This window comes from Mustela nivalis (genome assembly GCF_964662115.1).
Source record: "Mustela nivalis genome assembly, chromosome: 1".
NCBI classification, from domain to species: Eukaryota; Metazoa; Chordata; class Mammalia; order Carnivora; family Mustelidae; genus Mustela; species Mustela nivalis.
The window spans coordinates 166,375,937-166,388,013 of record NC_139020.1 but is presented as its reverse complement, the minus strand read 5'-3'; the positions used below and the strand labels follow the sequence as shown (position 1 = coordinate 166,388,013).

The 12,077-nt window shown below is 43.1% G+C and overlaps 1 pseudogene across 1 annotated transcript; it reads right to left on the bottom strand.

The window, feature by feature from the left end:
* Nucleotides 1-2,484: 2,484 nt before the first annotated feature.
* LOC309862455 (transcription factor BTF3 pseudogene) lies at nucleotides 2,485-3,144 on the bottom strand (annotated as a pseudogene). Its single transcript has one exon. The product of its transcript is annotated as a transcription factor BTF3 pseudogene (transcript).
* Between the last annotated feature and the right edge of the window lie 8,933 nt (nucleotides 3,145-12,077).

The window sequence follows — 12,077 nt, the reverse complement described above, 5'->3', positions numbered from 1 at the left end:
AAGTAAGGGACTCTTTAACTTCTAAAATGTAGCTTCTAACAGAAGGAACTGAGGAGTCACATTATTTCATAAGCTCTTCTGGCCCGTATCAATGCAAAGTTTGTGTTCATCGAGCTGTCCTGTCACAGAGCCCCATGGTTGCTGCTAATCGAGAAAGCATTAATGAGCCTGTTTCTGTAAGGTGAGAGAGATGAAGAGCTCAGGTAGGTGGTTCTGTAGCACCTAGAAAAGGAAACTAGTCAGAGGGGCATAAGGGGTGTTATATTTTCTACGAGTCTCACCTTCCTGACAACTTCAGGTCACCGAAATCTTGTCCACTGGGAGCAGGCCACCATGTTGCCCAACTACAGGGACCCGATTCCCGTCGTAGTCTTCACGAGCAGTGGCCCTCTTCCCTTGGAGTTGCGTATAGTACAGCCATACTTGGGGTCCCTGAGTGTGAGCATTCATTCATTCAGCAATATTTTCAAGCAATTCCTTTTTTTCAGATCCAATGGTAGGCCCTGCTTTTGAAAAACACAAGCCAAGAGCACTAGTGATGGGGAGATAGTTTTCAATTGAGAAAATGCATCCCATTTTGAGAAACCCAACCTTCCCATTTCACAGATGAGGAAACTGAGAACTTTAGAAGCTATTTACACACTGATGATGACAAACTAAGAAAATAGCAGAGCTGGGACTAAGGCCCAAGTGTTCTGGCTCCTGGCACAGTCTTCACCATGTTGCCCTCCAAAGGGCAGCATGGTGAAGACCCTCATAATATCTCTGACCTGAGGAAAGGAGCCAAGACCACTGTTCCCATTTCACAGAACAGCAAATTACGGCATCCAGAAGAAAACCTAGACAAGTTGTCAGATGACCACTCATTTGACTTTTTAACATTTCTCAAGAAAGACATATCTTCTGATTCCTGAAAGTCCTCTCTAGATGCCAATCACAAAAACACTGAGCTTGTACTCTCTCTAGCATCTAGCACCTATGACCCCACCCTTACAAGTGCCTTCCTTAGCAGCAGCCCTCACACATGGTCCTTGCCTCTACAGCCACCCCACTCCCCACCACTCACCCATGGATATTCTGATTCACATCCAACTGAGGGCTGAGGGGGTGGGGGCGGTGTTTTAAGTCAATGTTCTGGAATATTTCTTGTCAAAAAGGGAAGAAGCTGGCTGCAATGTCTTCAGCTTGGGTGTGTTTCAGTTGCCACAACAGAAAGGGGAGGGGAAATGAATAAGAAAGAAAAATAAATCATAAAGGAAAAGCCACTGAAAGAGAGGGAAGAGGAAGAGAAGAAATGGGGAGAAGGAAAAGGGAGAGAAGGGAGGATCGAGGGCGGAGCAGGGAGGAAAAGGAGGCAGGGAGAATGGGTTGCTAATAAGGACCACACTCATCTACTTAGTTCCCCACCCGAGGGATCCAGAAGAGCCAACGAGGACAGTGTTTGTTGGTAACATCTGTTGAGACAGGAGGGTTTTCACTTCGCAGTCTCTTACCCTCCATGTTTGGGACTGAAACCAAACTCTAATGGAACTTCCACAACATCCCTTAACTGGGGAAAAGGGGATTCTGATTCAGAGACAAATCTTAGCTAAAAGAAAAGAAAATCTTATGATCCAAGGATACCAGAGAGGGGCAAGACCACAGAGATGCCTACAAGAGCTCTCACAACCTTCAGTGCTCATCTTCAAGCCATTAACCAAAACGAAACAAACCAAAAACACCAGCTTCCTCTAATGTCACCTGGAATATATAAACAGATTATACATCAGCAAAAACAAAGCAAGACTATGGCCTTGTAGATGAAAATAATTTGGTTGCCCCCCTGCAAGGGAAATTGAATCTTCATTTTATTCACATGGTATCAATCCACTTGCCTACCCCAGTTTTTCCCTCTTGGGTCAAGAATGGCATCAAAACAAATCCAAGATCACTTGCAACATCAAGGCTGTCTTTTTTTTTTTTTTTTTTTTAATGAAAATGGAAAATAATTTACCAAAAATGCTTACTTGCTTTTAGTAAATGAGAGAGATAATTTGTTCCCACAAATCTTTAAAGTCCATTTGATGTAACTGATGGACTTGGCCACGAGGTCAAGCTTGACTTCCAAAAACACCTTTGGAGATCTGGCAAAGACTGAGCACTAGGGAGGAAAGTTTCAAGTGTGCTTTTTAGCCACAATATCAGAAAAAAAAAATTGTGTATATCCTGAGTTTACCAGCAAACACATTAGATGCAATATTGTTTTTCTTCCAAAGCAAGAATATCACCTCAAACACTAAATAACAATTCAAACACTGAAAAAGGAAATTTTAACACCAATATAATGTATCTATAGATAAATTTTGGCTCTATCTTTTTTAAAGGATGGGGAGGGGCAGAGGGAGAGGGACAGAGAGTATCTTTTTTTTCCCCCCTAGGCAAAGAACTTTATTAACCTGTTTCAAACTTTATTCCCAGGTTCTTGAACTTAATTAGCTGCAAAGAATGAATTGTGTATAAGCAAAAACTGAAAAGAGCTGCAGTGTCCAAAGGGCTTGGGCTTAAAAATATTAGAGATCTAGATTTTATTAGATCCATGAACAAAATTTTAAAAAGCAATCATAATATAGAATAGCAGCTCCCAGTAACTTCTTCAAGTTTTATCTTCTTCAGAAGTTGACTCAATTCAGTTTGCTTCATTCTTGGAAGCTTCATCAAAATTCTCCACAAGACCTAGAACTTCATCCTCCTCCTCCTCTCTGGTAGCAAGTGGTGCTTTTCCATACGCAGATTGTGTGGGCAGAGCTTCAACCAGTCTTCTTCAACTAGTCAGACTGTCTGCACCAAGTTGGTTTAAGATACTGGGTAGCATTTCGGTCAGCTGCTTTGTCTCAGCATGGCCTGTAATGGTGAAAGTGTTTGCTGCCAGCAATGCCTGAACTTCAGGGTTGTTGAAGTAGATCACTGTTCCTTGGTTTGTGAACATATTCACTTCTTCAAAACCAGAGATCCTGTTTACACCTGACTTCTTTAAGGAGAACTGAAGTGTTTTATCATCTGCTGTAGCAGTTCTGTGAACCACCTTCATCTTCAGGCGAGCAGCTCCTTTCCCACCTGTGCTTGCAGTTTGGCAAATTTCTCCTGGTTCGTGATAGTTTCTTTCATCTTGTTGGGGAGGAAAAGGGACTGTGTGGGGGACTAGGCTTGACGTTCAGGGGGTCTCAGGTGGACCAGCTGAGATTAGGTGCAAGATGGCAGCTCAGACAGAGACAATCTTTTCTTTAAAAAAAAAAAAAAAAAGATTTTATTTATTTATTCGACAGACAAAGATCACAAGCAGACAGAGAGAGAAGAAGGGAAGCAGGCTCCCCGCTGAGCAGAGAGCCAGACAGGGCCGGATCCCAGGACTCTGAGATCATGACCCGAGCCAAAGGCAGAGGCTTTAATCCACTGAGCCACCCAGGTGCCCTGGAAAGAGAGAATCTTAAGTGGGCTCCACTCCAACACAGAGCCAGATGCAGGGCTCAATCTCAGGACCCTTGAGATCATGACCTGAGTGGAATTCAAGAGTTAAACACTTAAGAGACTGAATCACCAAGGTGCTCCTTGGCTTATAATTTCTTGACATACAAAATACTGACAAATGAGGTAGGTGCTTATTTCTTTGAGTTGCTTGATCAATGTAGTCAACGCTTCAAATGTCTCTGCCAAGTATGCCAGGCATCTTAGGTCAGGGTCCCAAGAAGACCCTAGGAGAGGACGTGTGTTCAAGGGAGTTATTAAGGAGAAACCTGTAATGCAATGAGGCAAGCAGGACAGACAAAGAGGCCTTTCAAGCAGTTTCCAACCATGGCCTTGTCTTCTGGGGACCTCTGAAGAATGAATCACACACCAAAATTGCCCCCCACACCAACACAAGGGAGAAAGACTTTTATACCCAACCCTACAGTCACTGGCTACAACCACCCAAGTGCTACAAACTCCCAGAGATACCCACGCTCTCTGCTCCTGTGGGCAGAAGGCCACAATGACCCAAGGGTGGTCCTGGAAGAAAGGAACAGATACAAAGAACAAAGAAGCTGTGCCATGAGTGTTTCAAACCCAGAACAGATACCCAAGCGCTCCAGGAGGCACTGAGAGTGTCTGCTATAACCAAAGTATGTGGAAAGTTAACATTTTTGAAACTGAAAAGGGTTTTCTCCAGGTATTCCAAAAACACAGCAACTGAGCCCTTCATTGATCCTGGCCACGTTAATTTCCCTATAAAGCTCAATATTCTAGGATCGGCTCTCAAATCTTCACACAAAAAAGATAAATGACCTGATGCTTTAACATACTATTTTCCACAACTTGGCTATCCTGATATCTAGAACAAGTTGCCCTCACAGAATTGTCCAATCCAATGCTTGGCAGTGATAAGACATCCTTGAAATGTTCATCTTCTCTTGGATTTTCACCCCAAATGCTGATCCTAAACCAGGCATTGCTGAAATATCATCAGTAGGCACCCAATATATTTTTTTCCTAAGTAAGCTCATTAGCTTGAAGAATTTTGACAATGCTTCAAAGACATCATCAGCCTAAAAGTGTCCTTTTCCGGGCTCTTCAACGCAGCATGGGTAAAGAAATAATGAACACAGTTTTCCTTTACTGATGAGGAATTAACCTTGAAATTGATTTTCCCAGCTCAGTCATCTTTTTGGCCTTTGACTATAAGAATCAGACAAAAAATACCCTGCAATTTATTTGTAATTTTCTAAGTGAAGTTTTGGCAACACTCAGAACCCTTCAACATGAAATTCCTCTCATTTCTTTGTGATTTTTTTTTAAATCCTCTTTCAGATGTTTATAACCTAGGTAGATTCCTGATTTTCTAATCTAGGATCATCTAGCCTCATATGCCAAAGAGAATGTCACCTTATGATCCAAAAGGAAGAAAAACTCCACCATCTGTTAAAGGTCTGTCTGTGTAACTCCAGGAAAGTCAAGCTGCCTCATGGCTAGTCTTTACATCCTCTCCCATTCGAATAAATATCAGTTCAAGAGAAGAAAAAGCAGGGGAAATCAACATTAATTATTTGTACTTCCTTGTACTGTTTAAATGTCAAAAGGACACAAGTGCCACCCTGAAAGAGCTCCCACTAGCCAAAGCTGGGACAATTTGGGCAATAAAATCAGTAGCTGTAATATTTTACTACAACTCCCCAAAATAAAGAAATTAAATTAAGTAAACATGAATTAACTATTTAAAGAAATATCCATAAGCCCATACTGATTTTTTTTAAAGATTAAGTACATAAATAGGGTGAGAACCTTTCCCTACAGGAGAATTCCTAGCAAACAGAAAAAGAAGGAGGGGAAAGAGAACACCATCATCCAAGCCCTTGTATGATGATAACTGCTGTCAGATCCACCAGGGAATACTCAGATTCATGGGTGACAGTATTCAAGGAGAAACAAGATATTAGATAACTTCAAAGAATCCCCTCTCCCAAATATTTATTAATTGCAAAAGGGGAACTGACAGCTTTCTGGTGGAAAAAGCCAGCAGACTGACATGACGAAGGTTAACATCAGCAGTAAGAGACTCAGTCCGCAGAATTGTGAGAAAACATCATACAAAACCAAGTTAGGGGAAATTCTACAAAATACCTGACCAGTACTCTTCAAAACCATCAAGGTCATAAAAGACAAGTAAGACTGGGAAACTGTCCCACACTGGACAAGACAGAGGAGACAGGATGGCTGAATGTAATGTGGGGCCCTGGAACCAATAAGGACATTAGTGGGGAAATCCAAATAAAGTCTGAGTCTGGAGTCTACTTAATCGTCTTGTGCCAGTATCCATTCTTATTTAGGAAGAAACGCACCATGTTAACATTATGGGAAGCTGAGTGAAGGGTATCCAGGAATTCTCCTTGCAACTCTCTTGTAAGTCTACAATTATTAGAGAAAAAAAAAGTTTAAGTAGTATGTGTTTATTGTAACAAGCCGAAGAGAAAAGGAGATAAAAAGAAAAACTTTAAGGGCTCCTGGATGGCTTTGTCAGTTAAGTGTCTGACTTTTGGTCTCGGCTCGGGTCATGATCTCAGGGTCATGAGATCGAGCCCTGCTTCAGGCTCCACGCTCAGCACAGAAGATGTTTAAGGTTCTCTCTCTCCTTCCCTCTGTCCCTCCCCTCCACCTCTTCCTCACTCGGGGGCTCTCCTTCTCCCTCTGAAAGAAAGAAAGAAAGAAAGAAAGAAAGAAAGAAAGAAAGAAAGAAAAACAGACAGACAGACTTCCCCCTCCCCTCCCTCTCCATCTCACTCCTTGAACTGACCAGTTTAGTGTTAACTTTATGGCTCTTTTTGCTCAAAAAAATTCATATGAAAAATATAAAATATATGTATTGAGGTTTTCCCTTTGTTTTTTTATACAACTGCTTTTAAAAAATGGGTTGTTGTGAGGAGCAAGGTAAATATTTACTGATTTAACCTTTACAGAAATCTCTTTAAAAGGCTCCAAAAGGACACTCTGTTGTAGGATGTCCAACAAAACATATGGAGATGCTTCTTCACCCCTGATTTATTTCTGGGGCTCTCCCTGCCTAAAAACCTTTCCCCTGTCTTTCCACTGTATTCCAGCCTGTAAATCAACTCACTTTTTTCCCTCCCATGTGGCTACTTTCCTCCCTTTCCAGTGGAAACCAATTCAACCTTGCTGGCTCCTGCTAATGCCCCAGTCCATTTGGTAGCCTGAGCTCCATCGCCAGAGCCCAAAGCGAGTAACAGGGGATCCTTCGAGACGGCGGGGAAGAAGCAGATCTATCAGTATCCTTGTTCCTGACACACTATACTGGCTCAATGGTTTTTCAAGCCGAGAGGGCTCTATGGTGGCATTACTCAGTGTTTTTAGACATAACCCATCCCGAAGAAATTTTATCCAATTCTTTGCAATGAACATGCATCCGTACTTCAGAAGAGCCATAGGCATTTAGAGGAAAGGGCTGTCTGCAGCCATAGTCAGCAAGCAGCACCCCAAGAAAAGAGGGGAGGGACCTAACAATGAGAAGAACTGGTTGCACTTTGAGGGTGACAAATGGTGTTAGTGATGATCCGTGGGGGGCAGAGCAGTCCCAGGAGCTCAGCTATCCTTAGGACCAGTTCTTGTTTGTCTCCTTACACAAGGACAGTGGCAGCCTGTGATTCCATCTCACCTTTCGATAGAGCTTAAGGGCAGATCTGTGTGCCCTTACCCTGACTTCTTCTGGACAAGGGTAGAGCATATTCTAAATTAGTGTATGATGTCATCCAAATAATTGTTTTTGCTACTTTATTGTGGCAAATAGACAAAATCTACATTTGTCTGGCACCAGTCAGTTACTGACACATCTCGGTCTTCCCACTTAGTTGCTGTGTGACGCAGAGAAAATTACCTCCACTCTCTGAGCCTAGCTTCCTCCTGTGTAAAAGGTAATAATATTACCCATCTTACATGGTTCTTGTGAGGGTTACAGAGCTAATATATATGAAGTGCCTACAGCAGACCTTTACATTTAAAAATCCTCTATCTTAAAAAATGAATTACACAAACCATTTGCTGACAAATAGAGATACAGACATAGACATCAATACATTTGGTTATCTGACCAGATCATTTATATGGGAGTGCTAACCTGCCCAATTATGCTAGAAAAACAAGTAGAAACCACATGTGTTAAAAGAAGAACCTCTCAAAGTTTCTCAGGGGCCAAGCAGTGGCTGCAGAAAGCAGCAGGTGGGACTAGATTGTTCTCAGGGTTCACCTGGAGCAATTTTCCAAAGCAGCATATGGGCTGGATTTTACTTCCCATTTGCAAACCATCTCAGGAGAATGAGCTTCCTCTCCTTAAGAAACCAAGAAAGGAAAAAATTACCTATTTCGAATAGTAAAAAGGGGGAAATTAGATATTTTGATTAAGTAATTTATTCTGTTCATGCCATCCATTCAGTCTCCTTGAATTACTGGGAACAGGTTCAAATTAAACCTGAAACTCACCCCAGAACTGAATGCTGTTTATCTGATTCTGTTCTCCAGGTTACTTAGATTATCTGAATTAATCCTCACAAGGACATTTTGAGAAAAGGAATATCATTCTCCCCTTTGTGAATGAGAAATTCGGCTCAAGAAGGTATAATGCCTACGAAGTGCTTCACAGAGCATTAGTGCACGGCAAGCGTGCCCTGTGTCACAGTTAGAGATAAGATCACGGGTATTTACCGGGCTGTCACCGCTAGTTCATGGCCGGGCCAGGCCATTTTAAATACATTTGACTCCTAGAGCCGTGTGCTTCCCATACTTTGCAGAGACTTCCCACCTCTTCTCCTTCCTCTTTGCCTACATTGATATGAGCACCTACTTCATCTTATCCCCAGCAGCATCTAACTAGCCTCAAGCTTGGGAAGGTTCTGGGAGTTGCCCAGAATTCTTAGACACCTTTCCCTCAACACTCACCTGCTTGCACGCACATGCACACATGGTTAGGTTCAGCACTTTTTGTCTTGAATTATTGAAATGCCATGTGCTGATTTATAAAACTGGAAAACTACTAAAGCTGTGACAAAGAAAAATGAAAATGTCCAGGAAGCATCCTCCTCAGAGACAGTTCAAGTCAACATCTTGGCATACTTTGAAGGTGATGGATGGTTGGACCAAAGCCAAGGCCAAATCACCAAAATTTGTATTTGGCCCAGACAGTGTTTTATTTATTTATTTTTGAAGGTTTATCTATTTATTTTAGAGAGGAGGGGGGAGGGGGAGAGGGAGAGAGAGAATCTGGAGCAGACCCCCACCATGCCACTGAGCATGGAGTCAACATGGGGCTCCAATCCAAGACCCCAAGATCGTGACCTGAGTTAAAACCAAGAGTCAGACACTTTACTGAATCACCCAGATACCCCTAAAACAGTGTTTTTAAAGTATAAGTTAGTTGTTAACATTTAAAATTTGGGGGATCGCATATAAATACCATGATTCCAGCTTCCCTTTCAAAATTTAAGGCACTAGGGGCACCTTTGCTACTTTATTGTGGCAAATTCACAAGGTTAGGTGGCTCAGTGGGTTGAGCCTCTGCCTTCAGCTCAGGTTATGATCTGAAGGTCCTGGGATCAAGCTCCACATGAAACTCCCTGCTCAGCACGAAGCCTGCTTCCCCCTCCTCCTCTGCCTGCCTCTCTGCCTACTTGTGATCTCTGTCTGTTAAATAAATAAATAAAATATATATATTTTAAATTTAAAGTGCTAGCAATACATAGCAAAAGTTAGCCAAAAGTCCCTTTTTCCTCAAAGGCATGCTCTCTCCAATTTGCCTCAGGCTTCACCACTCCCTACTGTCTTACACCTGGTCTGAACCACTAGTTTCTGTCAACCACAGGTTCCAGCAGTCACCAGATTTACAATCAGGGAGCATATGTCTCCTGTCCTTTGCACAAATAATTTTTTACTTTGAGAGTATCTTATACTAACAATTTATTCATGGGTTTTTCAGTTGCCTCTGTATCACTGGCAGTTTCCCATATTATTAGAAATTCTTTAAATATTAACACTGTTGTATGGCATTCTATTGCAAATATTTGTGTAATTTCATTTATTTCTGACTTTTGTCATTACAAATCATTGTGACAATCTTTTAAAAAATATTGAAGTGTAGATTTAAAAATGTGTGTGAACCCTGGGTGATTGGAATACTCCCTTTTAGAGTTTCTAGTTGGATTAATCCTGTTAATCCTTCACTGCTGTCCATGACCAATGACCTTGGCTACAACGGCTACTGCTTCTCAGTAGCTCACCACCAAGTGTCAGGACTCTGAGTTCGGGGCCTGAAGCAGTTGTCCACAGAGATAAGGGAACTACTCTTCTGTGGATGGGAAAGGAAGAATTACCTGGGCCTGGAGCTGAACGCAGGGGCCCACCATTGGCCTCCAGCTTCCACCTGCCATGTGTACTCTGAACACAGGGCAACCCCACAGACCCTTCTCTTCTGCGCTGGGAGCCACACTTTCACACTTACCCACTGCAGTGAAATGTCACTTAATCCGCAAATTTCACCTTTCAGAACATGACTCAGACTATAGAAAAAAGCCAAAAGGACCTTAGCAAAGTCGAAGCTTTCTAATCATCAAGTGCACGCACCAAAGCCCTCGCCTGTAGCCAGGATTCATATTAGAGACAGAATTTTGACCGCGTTGTCTATGTCATATTCCAGATCATGGAGGATTAGAAATAATGAATTAAGAGGGGACAGAAATGGAAGAGGTAGCTGACAGTAACAAGAATTGGCAGTTGGTTATGCTAAGCAAATAAGTCAATCAGAGAAAGACAGTTATCATATGATCTCTCTGATATGAGGAATTTGAGAGGTAGGGCAGGAGGTTCATGGGGGGTGGGGGAGGGGAAAAATGAAACAAGATGAAACCAAAGAGGGAGACAAACCGTAGGAGACTCTTAATCCCAGGAAACAAACTGAGGGTTGCTGGGAGGTTTGGGGGGTAGTGATAGGGTGGCTGGGTTATGGACACTGGGGAGGGTATATGCTATGATGAGTGCTGTGAAGTGTGTAAGCCAGATGATTCACAGACCCCTGGAGCAAATAATACATTATATGTTAATTTTAAAAAGTAGAAGTGGCAGTTGGCAGTGAGAAAAGAAAGGGAATAGCAAAAGACTCATAAAACAAGGCAATCTGGGGTCCAAGATAATAGAGGCATCATTCAATGTCTCGAGGAAAGGGGGCAGGGCAGAAAGCAATGCCAAAGTGGGTGAAGGACGGGAATGATCCAGAGCACAATTTCATGTAGCACAAGACTGAGCCAGCTCTCCATTGCCCAAGGTGATGAGGGGCAAAATGACCTGTCTGCAGATACGCAGCAGGTAACAATGAGCTGGGGCTATGGATGGATTCATAAGTCTCCCTCTGATCCTTCCCCAATACTCAGGGTGATGTTTAGAGGTGCAAATGGGCTGGGGCAGCCCCAGAGAGAGGAGCATGAGGGAGCAGGAGCTGACATTCCAACCAGAGAGCCCTGGGACCTAGGGGTCAGGGAACTTAGGCAGAGGCAGAATGTGACCCAGCCAGGATCCACAGCTCTCCATCCAGTCTCGGTGTGACTGGGGTGGGGCTGGGGGTGGAATTTCTTAACCCTTTAAACCCACCACTCAGCTGTTAGGTAAAGATTTTAGTCCCTGTCTTCTTACCTGCCTCGTGGGCAATCTCAATGATTAAGTTTGTTAACACACAGGAGAGCTTTAGAAACTTGCTGCTGTGTGGCAAGACAGCCCAACAGCAGGAAGGGCTGGACCGGCAGACTAACATAAGCAAGATAACGTTCCACACTGCACTTAGCCCCCCAGCCATCCTGCGGGATTATCCACAGAGTTTACTCGGTGACAAATGCATGTTACAGAAATTTCGTTCTACAACAGCAAAAAGAAAACCACAAAAATGATACTAGCTGGTTACTCTGTCAAATAGGAAACCTAGAGTTATAATTCGGGGGCAAGGGATGGTAGAGATGAGCTCCAACTTAATATCATCTCCATGACAAGGGACAGGGGACCCCACCTGAAATCTGGGCACAAGGCATTCTGCAAAGGATCACCAACTCTTGGATGATTTCGACGTGGAGTGGAGAAATCAAACACATAAACCATCACATCAGATCCCGAAGCATCCTTAACCTTCACCAGCCTCCCCGCTCAATGTAATGTCTATTCAGTTCAGCACATTGTCCTCGGAAGGAGTCCCCCACCCTTGATTCCAGCACAGCCCTTGGGACAGAATGGTTAGACACATATCTCAGGAACCTCTTTCCAGGCTAATTTGCATAAACATTACATCTGCGGGAGGAACGGGAATTTAAGAGCAGTACCTCTGAAAATCGAGCATTATCTGCCGGGTGCTTTGCTGAGCGATGGGATGGTGTCTTTGAAGAAGAGACATGGAAGCAGGACTTCAGAAATCAGAGAGTGATTTAGGTGAAATCAGCATGTGCCAGGGAAAGCACAAGGCCCAGCGTCAGCAGCCTGTTCTCTCACTCCTCCTCTGCCTCACCCTTGCTGAGTGACCTTGGGAAAGTCAC